At 42.2% G+C, this 9,010-nt stretch overlaps 1 non-coding gene across 1 annotated transcript; it reads right to left on the minus strand.

Annotated features, from left to right (window-relative positions):
• On the minus strand, nucleotides 1–116 carry LOC116745646. Its single transcript, XR_004347509.1, has one exon. It is a non-coding gene; the product is annotated as a U5 spliceosomal RNA (small nuclear RNA).
• Between the last annotated feature and the right edge of the window lie 8,894 nt (nucleotides 117–9,010).

Genomic DNA, 9,010 nt, shown 5'->3' on the forward strand with positions numbered 1-9,010 from the left:
AACCTTGTAAAAACAAGGCCTCAAAAAATTGGGTAGAAACTCGGAATTGTTTCTCTCCACGGAAATCTTTAGTAAAAGGCGAAAGATTTATGCGTTCTGAAGAGAAACCAGAGTGTGCCGTCAGAGCCGCTCACACAGTCCTCGGCTAACTGGAAGTCCCAAGGCACCAACGGTAACTATTTACCCGCAAACAACGAGTGAGTTCTGCAATTATTTCACACAGTTCTGTGAAAATATCCTGATTCCGAGCGGGGCCGGGAGTCAAAAGAAATAGAAGGCTAGAGCCTTTTGAAAGTAGGCATGATCCCGAGTGCAGTGCATTCTGGGTATGTAAATGAAGCTGAGTCACCAACCTCGCGCTTCGGCAAATGCCTTCCTTTTTTAGTGTTCCTGCTCGGTCTAGAGCCACCACCAGGGGGCGGAGCACAAGCCAGATAGGAATATAGTCGTCTAGTCCAACTAGAAAGTCTGTTTTATTTTGTTTTCTTTTGTTTAAGGGACGACATTTATTCCTTTTCCAAATGTTACAGTAAGACCAGGGGCAAGAAAATGGTTTTAGCAGTTAGAGAAAAAAGAAGTGCAAATCTGGGGTTTGGCCGTTAAAAGTTACTTACAACACTGTGGGGGGAGGGAAGAAAAGAAGTTGTTTCACATTACAGACCTCCCCCCAACCCCAAAGCTTAATACTTGCTTACAAGTCAAAAAAGAGACACAGGTGATTCACAAGCTGGAGGTTGGAACTTGAGTAAGACAGTTAGAAAAACCTAGACAAGGGCAGTGTCCTCCCCCGCCCAGGTGCCACCGTAGGCACAGCACAAGAGACTACAAACAGCAGGGGAAGGTGGACACTCAGGGTTTGGGAGTGTAGGCACCCCCACCTCTGGATCAGGGATTTGGGAAGTAAACATAACCTACTTGGAGAAGAATTGGGGAAGACAACCAGCAAACTGCCTTCTGCGCGGCTGGGGACAGGGAAGGAGGTAGGGCCAGGGGCAGGAGAATTTCACATCACTAACCTAGCTTGGGAAACTGCAAGGGACCATCTTCAACTGGCCTTAAGAGCAAGAGCAGATGGATGATGGTGTTGCCGAAATATCAGCTGGCCTGTGCACCAATGCCGAACAGAAATACGGAGACAGAGATTTTGGAGGAAGAGAGAGATGGCTTTATTTTTCTGCCAGGCAGAAAGGAAGACACAGCAGGCTAGCGCCTGAAGAACTGTGCCCCCATCTCCTTCGGGAATCGGAAAAGATTTTATACGTGCGGCTCGCAGTCCGGCATATATGATAAGGATCAAAATAGTGAAGGTCTTGCATTCTTCTCCTTCCTGCGTTATTTCAAAACAGTCACTGCTGGCGTCAGGCAGCCCGGTAACTGGGCCGGTGTGTCTCGGGGCTCTTGGCCTGCGCGACCTTCTTTCTGAAATGCAAATGCTACAGGGGGTGATTTGCTACAAGGCAGTGCAGGATGTAATTCACATAGTGTTAAAGGGTCATAGGTTCCGGGATGTCCCTGGTGGCACGGTGGTTAAGAATCCACCTGCCAATGCATGGGACACGGGCTCCAGCCCTGGCCCGGGAAGATCCCACATGCCAAGGGGCAACTCAGCCTGTGTACCAGAACTACTGAGTCCATGCACCACAACTACTGAGCCCGTATGCTGCCACTATTGAAGCCCATGCGCCTAGAGCCTGTGCTCTGCAAGAAAGAGAACCCACCGCAATGAGAAGCCTGGGCAATGCAATAAGAGTAGTCCCCGCCCACTGGAACTAGAGAAATCCCACATGCATCAATGAAGACCCAATGCAGCCTAAAATTTTAACAAATATATATATAAATAAATAAATAAACTCAAGAGAAGTCTCACTTTTGGCCTTATCCTATCCACCCCATCCCCTCCACCCTGTGTTCCCCTGTGTTCATTAGTTTCTGGTTTATGTTTACGTGTTTCTTTCTGAAGAAAAAAAAAATTATCATCATTATTAGCACACATATTTTATATCCTTTAAGAAAAGGTAACATACACTTTACTTATTTCACTTAATACACCCTGGAAATCAAGCAACGTCAGTTTATACAGATCTCCCTCATTCTTTTGTGGGTGCACAGTACTGCATTGTGTGGACATACTATAATTTATTCGGTCAGTCCCTATAGGTGGGAATTTCAGTTGTTTACAGAATTCTGCTATTACGGATAATACTGAACTAATAGATTTGTGCCTATGTTTTTTCATATTTCTAAGTGTGTATTTTGGGGTAAATTCTCAGAAGTGAATTGTTGAGTCAAAGTCTAAATTCACATGTAGTTTAGTTAAATACTGCCAAATTCTATAGTTTGTTTCCAAGTGTGCTCCCTCCAGCAACATATGAGGGTGTCTGTTTCCCCACAGCTTTGTCAACAGGATATTGTCAAGTTTTTAAATTTCTACCTATCTAAATGGTGAAAAATGGTGTCTCAGTGTAGTTTAGAGTTGCATTTCTCTTTTTTATAAGTGAAGTTGAGTATATTTTTCATTTTTGTATCTTTTTTTTTTTTTTTTGCGGTACACGGGCTTCTCACTGTCGCGGCCTCTCCCGTTGCAGAGCACAGGCTCTGGACGCGCATGCTCAGCGGCCATGGCTCACGGGCCCAGCCGCTCCGCGGCATGTGGGATCTTCCTGGACCGGGGCACAAACCCGTGTCCCCTGCGTCGGCAGGCAGACTCTCAACCACTGTGCCACCAGGGAAGCCCCACATTTTTGTATCTTTTGTGTGTATTTTCTGTTTATATATTTTGTCCATTTTTATGTTTGCTCTTTCCCCTCAATTTTTCTCGGAAACCTGCATTGCCATCTTTCAGCCATGCATCACAGAAAGGAAAAGTTTCCCTTTATTTTAAAGAGCTCTCTGTGTGTTAAGGACATTAGTTCTTTATCTGCCATGTATCGTTAAGTTGTTAATATTCTCTCCCAGGTTTTCATTTTGCTAAGCAGGTGTTTTTTAATGGAGTCAAATTTATAAATCTTTTATCTCTTCTGGATTTTGAGTTATAGTTCAAAAGGCTTTCTTCACACACAGATTATTAAGAAAAATACACTCATGTTTTCTTCTACTATTTCATGTAGTTTCTTTTTTTTAAAATTTATTTATGTATTTATTTTTGGCTTTCTCTAGTTGTGGAGAGTGGGGGCTACTCTGTTGCGGTGCACGGGTTTCTCTTGTTGCAGAGCACAGCCTCTAGGTGCACAGGCTCAGTAGTTGTGGCTCGCGGGCTCTAGAGTGCAGGCTCAGTAGTTGTGGCACATGGGCTGAGTTGCTCCACGGCATGTGGGATCTTGCCCGACCAGGGCTTGAACCCATATCCCCTGCATTGGCAGGTGGATTCTTAACCACTGGGCCACCAGGGAAGTCCTAAAATACTTCTTTTAAATCTCTTTTTCACTGATTTCTACCTTTTCCCCTCTCATTTCTTTGAATCTCAACTTTGTAGTTCTTTTTCAAATTATTGAACAAGGCATCAGTTAGGAATATTTTAGTTAGGTATGTTTTCAGTTGTTGATTAAAGAAAACATGAATAATGGTGGCTTAAATAAACAATTTGGGGGACTTCCCTGGTGGTCCAGTGGCTAAGACTCCATGCTCCTAATTCAGGGGGACCGGGTTTGATCCCTGACCAGGGAACTAGATCCCACATGCTTCAACTAAGAGTTCGCATGCCGCAAATAAAAAGATCCCACACGCCACAACTAGGACCCAGCACAGCCAAATAAATAAATGAATATTTTTTTTTTAAATGAATATTTTTAAAAAAATAAATAAACAAGTGGGTTTTGTTTTCTTTTCTTTTGTTTGTAGTTACATAGCAAGGAGTTGGATTGTAGGTGGTTGCTGGCATTAGTTCAACTGTTCAGCCACCAAGAACCTTCTTGGGCTCTTCCTGCCTTCCTACTTGGCTGTCCTGAGTGTGTTGAATTTTTTTGATCTGATGACTATAACCTACCTCATGATCGCAAGACAGCTGTCACAGCTCCTGACAAAACATCCGTGTCCAAGGCAAGAAAAAAGGGGGAGGACATATGACAAGCAAATGATCCTCATTTCAGCCCCTTCTTTTTCGATCTCCAATGTGGAGATAAGTAAGGGAGAAGGGGGCTGAGAATGGCTGTAGGATTAGTCACCAACACTGTGGGTCACAAACAACTAGCTCATTTGTTTTCTATCTTTCTTGTTTTCTTTATCCCTTCCTGATGCCGTTTGGAAGAATCCTCACCCTAATCTTATTGCTCATCATTTCATTTTGCCTGTAACCATTCTGCTATTCAATCCATGTATGGATTTCAACTATTAAATTTTTCATTCCCAGTATTTCCAACTGATTCTTCTTGTTTGTTTCTACCTTAGGTTAACAATATCCTCCCTTATATTTTGGGGATATTTATTATACTTATTTTAAACTTGACCAGGTCTATTAACTCAGCTTCATCTAATACAGGTTTCTCTGTTTGTTGTTTTTCTTTCATTGCAAATATGTTTCCCTTTGAGTTCCTATTATTTTAGGGGTGTCAGTGAATTTAGGGGAAGGCTAAGGCCCAGACCCTAGGATATGAAGCAGGTGGGGAGGTAATGTTTAAGGTCTACTGGTCTAGCCCTACCTAGTCAGGCTGGAGTGCTGGGTTTACAGCCTCATGAGGCAATGGGGCAGGTAATGATCCACCCAGGGTCCTGAGGAGTGGGGGTGAGGAGGGGAGAGGCACAACTGAAATAGCTCTCCCTCAGTCTTACCCCCATCTCAAGGCATCTGACTCCCTTCAACTCTGGCTACAGTCACAGTCTCCCCACAACTGGCCCCCAACTACCTTCCGTCTTCTCATGGATTTCTCGGTTTTCACTCTATATTTTCTCAAATCCTTAACCCCTCTTCAGTCCAGTGGTTGAGACTTCGCCTTCCAATGCAGTGGGTGGGGGTTTGAGTTCGATCCCTGGTTGCAGAGCTAGAATCCCACATGCATCGTGGTCAAAAAACCAAAACAGAAAACAGAAGCAATATTGTAACAAATTCAATAAAGACTTTAAAAATGGTCCACAGCAAAAAAAAAAAAAAAAAAAAAAAATCTTAAAAAAAATTTTTCAAACAAATAAATGTTAAGTACAAAGACACCATTTTCCATTAGACTGCATCTACTATCATCAATTCATGGCCACAGTTATTTCCTGTCTCCCCATCCCTCACCGCTGGCCCACTGGATTATTGAATAATTTTAAAACAAATCTCATTTCTAGATATAAAAGACTTTAGGGAATTATTTTCAATTTTTTAAGTATAATAATGATACTGTAATTATGTGGGAGAATGGTCTTATTCTTGGGAGATGCATGTTGAAATACTTAGAGCTAAAGAGTCATGATGTTTGCAACTGTTAAAGAGAAAAACCACAGGCCCAAAATGGTGTCGCTTGTGCTAAAGCCCATGACACCAATCCTAGATTTAATACCTAACCTATGGCAGTTTCAACCTTCATTGGAAATGTAATCTTAATCACTTAGTCTGGAATTTTCTAGTCAGCACCAATGAGGTAATCTGCCAAATGGGCCTTCTTTATTCCCCAGAGAAAGAAGAGTCAATCTGTATAATAAAACCCTTGCTGTCCCTTCCCCCACAAAAAGATGTCCTGGCCTAAAAATAATCCTTTCTTCTCTTTTGCTAATAGCTCCCTTGCCCCACCCTCCTTCCTATAAAAACCTTCCATTTTATACAACCACTTAGAGCACCCTCCTAGTTGCTAAATGGAATGCTGCCCGATTCATGAGTCACCAGTCTAATCGCCAATTAGATCTTCAAATTTATTCAGTTAAATTGTGTTTTTTTAACACAACTATCAAGTAGTTCAGAAAAAAAAAATGAATAAAACCTAAGTCTAGATGCTGGACTGGATTTAACTTACACATTTTTGGCATCATTATCTCTTAGATGATGCTGTGTACTTCATCTTGTATCCTATCAGGAGACACTTAATGTCAGGGTGCCTCACTACTGGTGATACTGTTTGATCACTTGGCTATAATGGTGACTGCCACTTTTTTTCATATAAAGGTGTGCTTTCCCTTTACAAATTGTTAACAAATAATCTGTGGAGCAATACTCTGGCACCATACAAACATCCTGTACTCAGTAACCTTTCACCTAGCATCCACTAAATCATTTAATTAATTGGGAACTGTAGTACAGTTCCAGAGGTTTTTTTATTTCAGTGGCTGTACTTTTAAAGTGTTTCTAGTTTTTGTTTTTTTATATATGTCTTTTTTGTAAACATATTGTTCTATCCTTTCACAATGATTTTTTTAACTTGCTATTTTTTTGATGTAAAGCATACCAATTTTATAGACTCTGATTGTTCCATTACCAGTTCAAGGAAGGGAGGGCTTTTTTCCTCTCTATTGCGGTGATATGTACATGGTAATATGTTGGAGTCCCTGGCACACGTAAGTGTCCCCAATTTAATGGCTTTGTGTTTCCAAAAGTCCTAGAGGTTTCATTATTCTCAGACCATGGGACTCTTCTGGGTCAGTTCCCCTTGCTGCTCTGACTACTCTCTTCATTTTTGGCACAAAAGGAATTCTCGACTTTGGAGACTCTGAGTTTCCTATAGGTTTTACTGTTTTTGGACCACTCGGTGTTAATTCCTTGACTTCAGGTTCCTATAACAGGAGGGTATTGGAATCAGAAACAAGTTATGAGGGCTGGAGTTTTATCACCCATTCAGGGCCAGGAGAAATTCACTAGGTCTGCCCAAGGTTGAGGAACTGGCAATGCCCCCTGCAAAACCCCAAGTGCCCCAAGGGCCTTGGGAAGCAGCAAGGAAGTTTGCAACTACTTGAACCCACAGGTGGAAAAAGCAAAAAGGGTAGCGATGGGTCTGAATTTATATTGCCCTCCTAACTCAGGAGGCCCAGAAAATAACATAATGAACATCATGTATACACATGATTCATGTTAAAAAACAAAATTCTATTTTGTTGAAGTACCCCTCTCCTACCACTTTACTCTCTCTGCCAGAGGCAACTGCTCTCTTGAATCTTAGTGTTTATCATTCCCAAGCATATCTTTATTCTTTTATCACATATGTATGTATCTGTAAACAATAACCCACTTCTCTCTCTACTCTGACTTTCATCTTCAATACTTTACCAAGACTGCTCAGGGTCACCAATGACTTAGGTGCTAGCAAATTTAAAGGATACTTCCATGTCCTCATCTTGCCCGTCCTTACTGCAGTTCTCCAGAGTTACTTCCTCCTTCATTCCTTCCTCTACTTCTACTCCCTAGTTTTCCTCATCCCTTCAAACCACCCTAATCTCACCTCCTTTGCTCCTCCTCTGCACTCCCTCAAAATGCTGGTATGCCCCATGGCTCCATGATGGCTCTTCTCATCTCCATCTATACTCTCTCCCTAGGAGATCTCATTTAGTTCCAGGACTCTGAATACATCTACCTAAAATGACTGCCAAATCTCTATCTCTGGCCTGGATCTCTCCCTGAGCTCCTAATTCGGGTATCCAACTGCTAACCTGACACCTCCACTCTGAAGTCTTGTATATATCTCAGACTCAACATGACCAAAGTGAAGCTTTTGACCTAACCCCCGCCCCAAACTGTTTCCTTCATAACCCCACTCTCCTATTTCAAGAAATAGTCCACCACCCACCCAGTTGCTCTAGCCAGAAACCAGCAGTCATCCATGATTATCCCTTCTCCTTCACTCACGTATCCAACCTGTCAACCTAAACAGAGGCAAACCAAGGCAAGCTCGACCTATCAGAAATTGAGTTGCAATTTGAGAAACATATGCTATAGCAAGATACAAGCAAGTCCGTTGAGGGTTTGGGCAGAGTTGTGTTTATGGACCAGAAGCACGTCTGACCAGAGTCCTAAAGTATTAAGTTAATTGGCTTGAGGATGGGGAGTAATTCTTGGTGGATGTTCATTGGTCAGGAAATAAGTCTGTTTTCTGTAAACCAGGCAATTATGGGAAATCAGTCTCTAAGTTCCATTCTTTGGAGGGTGCCTTTGTGAGATTCTCCATTTCAGATCCTCCTGTTTCATTTTAGACTAAAATCCTTTCACAAACCCATCAGCAAGAACCATTCACTCCACCTTTCCACCTCCCAAATAAGGTACACCTTTAATCCATCCTCTTAGCTACATTTCCAGTATCATGACCCCAGGCTAGGCCGGTATAATCTCTTGCCTACTAGGTCACCTCACTTCCAGTCCTGCCCGCTTCAAATCAGTTCTCCACACAGCAGCAAGCCCAATAAACATAAAATCAAATGTAATTCAGATCTTGTCACTCCTCTGCTCAAAATTCTTCAATGATTTCTCATTAGGACAAAAGCCAAAATTATAATATTACTATGGGATACAAGATGCTAAGTTGATCTCATTCTTCTCCCCCTCACCTATTGCCTTCTATCCATACAGGCTTCTTTCAGTTCTTCAAGATCAAGTTCTGTCCCACCTCAAGGCCTTTGCATATATCATTGTCAGATCTTAGTCTGGAAGCCTCTCCACCTCCCTGCCCTTCATTTTGACATTCCTCCTTGTTCTCTAGAGTCAGGTTAAGTATCACTTCAAAGATTTCTCCCCTATTTTATCTAAAGTAGGTTCTTCCATTTTTCTGTATTCCAGTTCTCGGTTTCCCTCAGAGCACTTACTACATATCGTAATTTACTTGTAATTTTCTTCTTTTTGTCCCCTGTTCACGTTAGAAATGTTAGTTCGAGGGCAAGAACTACGTGTCGCTTTCATTATTGCTATCTCCAGCGCCTTGCACCATGCCTACCACGTGGTAGACACTCGATAAAAAATCAGTGAATCTGGTCTTCCATTCATTGTAAATGACAGCCCCTCGTTGAAACTTAGCAATAATTCCGCGAGGGAGGAAACATGCTCCCCACTGCGTGAAGAGGTAAAGTTTGTAACTTGTCCGAGGTCACTGAGCAGGCAACTAAAGAAGTTCGGATTCGAACC

This window comes from Phocoena sinus, chromosome 1 (assembly GCF_008692025.1).
Source record: "Phocoena sinus isolate mPhoSin1 chromosome 1, mPhoSin1.pri, whole genome shotgun sequence".
Lineage (NCBI taxonomy): Eukaryota > Metazoa > Chordata > Mammalia > Artiodactyla > Phocoenidae > Phocoena > Phocoena sinus.